Below are 6296 nucleotides of genomic sequence, written 5' to 3' on the forward strand. Positions count from 1 at the left end.
TTGCAAGAAGAGACCAAGCCCCACCTGACTACAACCTCCTTTCAGGGAGTTGTAGAGGTTAATGCTGTAATACTAGTTGGCAGTGACTTATTTACATACATATTTACATACTTATTTACATACAAATGCATGTATATATGTACGTGTATCAATACAGGTATGTGTAAAGACACCTTTACATCATTATGGGAGAGCTTCCAATGTCTGTGTGTAAGTGCAATCTTATTTTCTAAATCTTTAATGTAGATACATAATGTATTTGAAAAACACCTGTGTGTGAGGAATGCAAAGTGCCAGCTGCATTAATGTGATTTAGAGAGTGGTAGTCCCACCTGCCCACTCCCTCCTCTTCCCCAATTAGTAAGATTGTTCTCTTGTGCTCCAGTTCCTTTTCAAAAGCCAACTGCCAGGGCTTACCCCTCCTCCTTGAGCCACTGCCCACTGTTAATTAGTCTTCTTGTAGGTGGTGCCTGGGGAGCCCTGGCCTCAGCTTGGGGGCCTGCTATCAATTAGCAAGGGGCTTGGATGGGCCATGAATGCTCCTAGAAGTGTACTCAGAAAGAAGGGCTTCCATGATGAGTCTTCCATGCTACCCAGTTTATCTAGGGTCCTGCCTCTTTTAGCCTATACCATGGTCTCTAGTTCTCTGTAAACTTTCCTAGTGTAGATGGCGTGCCTGCAGGCCTGTATCTCACTAACTCCTCTGCAGTCCTTCCAGAGTCCATTTTAAAAAGGAGCCTCTTCTTAAAATTTATGTTGCTCTTCATTTAATGTTTTCTATGGGCATTGTGTACTCTACAGGCTTATTCTGGCTGCTCTGAGTTCCCACTGACCATGAAAAGAAAGAGAACCTGCTTGTAGACACAGAGAAGCTTGACATGTGTCCTGCATGTTGATGGAAGGAGAATTTACAAAGATTTTGCCTGATCTTGGAGAATTAATAATAATCAGGTTAGGGAGCAGGGTTTGTGTTTATCCCTATATGATCTTCCTGAAACAGGAAGTCCCACTGGAGCGGGAGATCTAGGAGAAGGAAAGACAAGCTCTTGCAGGATAGACCTTCCTGACATTTATTGCTAAGAGTGGCAACTTCTGTTTCTGGCATGTTACTACAGTTTTGGTGTTTGTGAGACTCTTAAGTGTTGGCTTAAGTTTCTTTGAATGTAATGGTCTGGGACTTTCCATAATACCTGGGCTTGCATGTCCTAATAAATGCCTATAGAAGTCTGTGATAAGGACTTGACCCACCTAATTATTATGAATCCGAAGTAATCAATTCTTTTAGTCCTTGCAAATAGTAAACAACCACTGAGTGCCCCTGCTCTTCATAGCTTTTTCCAATAGATGGCACTGTGGTCCCACAGAGCGAAAAGGAACCCAGAGCAAAACATTCCCAGACGTCCTAAAAATAGAAATCACTTGCCGAATGCTCCGCTGTGCACAGCAGGGAACAATAGGCCAAAATTCCAAGGGTTGCTTAGAAAACAAAGCCACACTGGACGCATAGATGCGTTTTGGTTTTGTTTTGAGTTCCACCACCTTTGTCCTTTGTATGTAACATCATGAGGACCCTTCTGAAATTAAAGTTGTGTTTGGAATAACAGAAGTGAATGGAGTGTATCATGGTTTTTTTTAAGTCTGTGTGAATTCAGTACTGTGTCAAAGTGCCAGCGTAGCAGGCCTGACTTAGATTCTCTTAAACGAATGTTTTGAAGAATATCTGGTCTAGAGCCTTTTGTACAGGGCTGCCTAAAGTCCAGGCTGCTGCTTTCCACTGCAGACAGCCGTGTTATGGAGGTATTAGGCTTGGAAACGGTAGCTGGGAGGAGAGGAATGAAGTGTAGGTGTTTGCAAACTGTGTGGAAGTACTCTTTGAAACCGAATAGAAATATGCTGCTTTTGTGAGGGGAAAGATATGGTAAGGGTGGGGAGAAAAGGAGGAAAAAATAATAAGAAGTCAGATGTTCACATGGAAGCCTCCTTGGGGAAGAGAAGGATGAGAGATGAAGGAGACAATGGGACTGACAGAAGAAGTGGGAACTTTTAAGATGAAAAGCAAACTTACAAAGAGAAAGAATTCATGCATTGCTCTCTGAAATTGGGGAAGGGGATGTTACAAGGAGGGAATAAGAACAAAAGAGAAAGGCTAGGGACACAAAGAAAAGAAGGAGTAAACAGAGGGAGACAGGTAGAAGAAACTTTAAAAATTTTATTTTAAAGTACACACTCTGTCTGGCTACAACTATGTTGAATGTGCTACCTAGGGCAGTGAAAAACAAATGAGTAAGTGTTAGCTAGTCAAGCCAAGCTAAGATGGAGTTGCTGTAGAAAACAAATTGGCCTGTACATTTTGCTTGAGATCTCAAGAGGCAGCATTTTCTTCTATGTGTGTTTTGAGTGGTTACTTTCGTGTGGCAATGTAAGAGACCCCTTGGTCTCTCAGGATTTGAAGCTGGTGTTGGGAGGGTTGGAGAGCTCAGCTTTCTGGTTTGGAAAAGGAAGGAAATGGACAATCAGTGCTGGATTTTGTGCCCATTTAATTTTCTCGCTTATGCTGAGTTTGCTGTGTTAGGCTCTGCTTTTAAGGTGGAAAAAGACTCTTGGTTTCTTCAAATAGTTTTGGTGCAGCCTAAATATTTGAAACCTTGGAAAAGTCTCAAAGTACAGCAAAACAAACTAAACCAAACCCAGAGGAAGAACAAGCTGGGGAAGTGGCTGAAATGGCAGGGGATAGTCGGAGAGTCTGTAATTACAAATTCTGGGGAAGGGATGCTCCCTTGAAGTAGGCGATTGAGCCTGTACTGACTACTTTAGTTCAGAGACCTTTATACATGGGGTAGCAGATTTATGGTAGTGCAAAGAAATACTTCTGAAATCTTACTCTATATATTATATACGTGTGAAGATTGTGAAAGAGGATAAAGCAGTAATTTTTTTAATGTTTGTCTTCGGAAAATAGGGCATAAAATTCTTAAGAGGCAATTGTGCTGCAGGTCATGTGGCTATACGGTGTAACTCAGAGACTTAGATGGTTTTCTCATTTTGTGAAGAGAGGCTGTCAATCAATAAACATGAACATTCAAAATCACTTGCAAAGTCTCAGAGTCAGTTGACTTCACTGCTTGCATTTGTTTTCCATTTATCCTACCAATTGAAAGGGGGCTGAGAGTTGGTTAACTATATATCTTAATTTTAGGTGCTATTTACATGCTGTTTACAGGAAAAGTTTAAAGAAAGGTATACTGTTCTCTTTAAGGAAAGTCACATCATACATGTGTCATATGATATTAAAAGCTGTTAACAATGCAAATTTATATAGCTTTGTCAGTGAGCTGTCTCACTCTTTTTTGTATACTGTTGCATCCCTTGGAAGTGTAAATATGTCAGTCTCAGGGTTTAGGGGAGTTTTGTATGAAACTGGTTCTGGATTTGAGGGTGCTTTCAGCCAGGACAAAGTGGGAAGTGTCTGTATTAAGTGCCTGGATGCAGAGTTGGGGAGTTAATCACTTGTGTGCTCTGGGCCATCTGCCTCTCTCTCTGCTGGCCATGCTTCTGTCCCACCTTCCCACTCATGGAGGGACTCAACCTTGAAAGATATAGGGTTGTCTTGAAGCTATCACTCTTTTAGGGAAGGCAAGAAATTCAGATGCTTCCCTCTCCACCTGCATATCTCCATACTCCCAACTGCCTCCTGAAGAGTTCAGCTTATCTCCCACTTTGGTCAAGTGCTCTTAAGTTGTTACACTGCAATGTGAGGGCCACGGTAGTGACCTTGTCTCAGTGCAGCTGCAAACATGCTCCTGTAAATTCCTGATGAGTGGCAGGAAGTGCTACACTTCCTGGCTCAGTTCAGGAGGGGCTGTATGGACAAGGTAGGGTGGTAGCAGCTTGGGCCAACTCAGTGGCAGAGTCCTTTGTTGGCCCTAACACCTTAGGAGTGCTTGTTCCATCTTGAGACTTGCAAAGTGCAACCTTGGTGACGGTGTCCTGTTGAAATCAGTGCCAGTAAAAAATGCCTGCATTCAGATCTATTGAGATTTATAGGTGCTTCCCTATGTATTTAATACTCTAATAGCTTTGAGAATATGATTCCTAATACTGAACTGTTTGCAAGGCCTATGGTAGCCTACATATGTTTAAAATACTGCCATGGCTGATGGGTGTATATGATTGCGTTTGTCATTCTCATTTAGCTGTTCTGTACCTGCAGTGTAACTTAGCCAAAAAAATACTTACTGCTATTCATTATGATAAAGAAAAAGGTTGATCTGGTTGTGTTGCTATTTCTGAAGTTGTTAGTATATAGGATCTTTGAAAACCCTTTTTTTTTTCTGGAGTTGGAGACATCTGTTTCATTGGGGGTACTAGAAGTGCTATATTGTGTCTTTGTGTTTGAAGGCAAATGCCTTTAATAGAAAAACAGTATTTGCCCCATTTTCTGCAGATTCCTAATAAACATAGCCCTTTGACAGGATTGTTGCATCACTTGAACTGATTTTCAGAGCTGTTTAGGGATGCCTCCCTGATGTTGGTGTTTATCTGCCAGATTCTAAGAATCTGGATGTTGTAAAGGATATCCAGAAAAGAGACCTCTTAATGGAGATGTAATGCATTTTAAGTATTCTTGCATGAGTATCCTCTGACATCTGAATACCTCCAAAAGTAGAAGCTGGTGAATCAAGACTGAGGTGACTGTTTTTGAAATGTAGGATTCATGTATAATACAAGTGGGTGCATTTTCACTGATGTCAGTGAATTTGCTTCATGTTCCATAGGAGGATAAAAACTGGCCTGAAGTAATGGGATGCTTATGTCTGGCTGCAAGGAAACCAGGAAATTCATGGGGCCTTAAAGTATGACCCACTGCAGTATTCTGTATGTGTGATTTTTGGCATGGTAAATAGTAGTTGAAAACAGGAACACAAATTGTAGCATAAATAATTCAGGCCAAAGAGTGGCCTGCTTATGCATACATGGTGAAGGAAATGGAAGTAGAACACAAAATACAATTGCTGTGAAGAACAGCAGCAGTTTGGAACAGTCACTGTTAAAACTGTGGAAATGGTCATCCTGGATGACACCTGAAATCAGAAGGGCGTAATGATCTCCTTTCTCTGGATTTGTGTGCACTGACCAGTAAATTGTGTGAAGACTGCTGTGCTTGGCAGGCAGCGCTTTGGAGGGCCCTTTCTGTTCTGTGGCCACTGGGTGGGAGGATATAATCAGCATAATGCTCCTTTGGTCCTTGATCTAATAAACATCTGTGACTTGACTTTTAAGAACTTTATTTTTTCTGGTCATTGGTAGAGGCATCATGCACTGGAAGAAGTGAACTTTGTTCTATATTGTTTTTCTCATCTTTCACTTTGCATTTTATTTATTATTTAAATAGCTTTGGCTGCTGATATAAGGCCGTGCTTCTCTCCTACTCTAAACATAGAGGGCCACCTAAGCAATGTACTTACATGCCATTTGATATGGTAAAATTTTTACCTTCTGGCAAAAAAAAAACTAGCCAAGGTAGTCCCAACAGATGTGTTTGGCTATCACTGTGGCTGAGTGATTTGGCTTCTGTTTGCTTCATTTGGAATGAGGAGTATCTTCAGAAATCAAACAGGTCCCTTCCACAGATGAGATGCAGATTAAGGCAAACAGCAGACTGAACCATTAGCACATTAAATTCCTTTGCTTGGACATCTTTTAGTTACTCTTGGAGCATAGATTGCCTTGGCTTATTGTGTACCAAGATTTTCTCAACAGGGATGGAGTATTACTGGTGTGTGACCTCTGCAGAACCAGGAGCTGAGGAGGTAAACTAGCAGCACTGATCAGGTGTGACCCGTGGTGAGCTGTTGCTTCAAGGTTGCTTCCTTGTGCAGTGTGGTAATTGGAAAACTACAATTCCTTGATGTCTCCAGTAAATGCTGGGTTCAAATACACATTGGAGTGTATTTAATTTTTGTATGGAATATTTCTACTTAGTAAGTTGTTTGTTTTGTCTGGAAACTAATCCATGGGATAATGGGGTAAAAATTCCTGTAACTTACTTCATTAAATGACTGCTGGACAACATAAAAAAAAGGGGTTTAAGGGTCAATTTGCAAAGTAACTTAGACCAGAAGTTTCCAATAACAATTGTGGCTTGGATACACTTGAAATAAGAACGACATCAAAATTCAATTGTACTTGCATTGGCTAAGTAATAGTCTCAGAGTAGATGTGAACAATATGCATTGGAGACTAAAAAGTCATATCCTGAAAGAAAATTATAATTGATACTGGGGGGGGGGGGGGGA

Source organism: Acanthisitta chloris, unplaced genomic scaffold, assembly GCF_000695815.1.
Source record: "Acanthisitta chloris isolate BGI_N310 unplaced genomic scaffold, ASM69581v1 scaffold13756, whole genome shotgun sequence".
Classification (NCBI taxonomy): Eukaryota; Metazoa; Chordata; class Aves; order Passeriformes; family Acanthisittidae; genus Acanthisitta; species Acanthisitta chloris.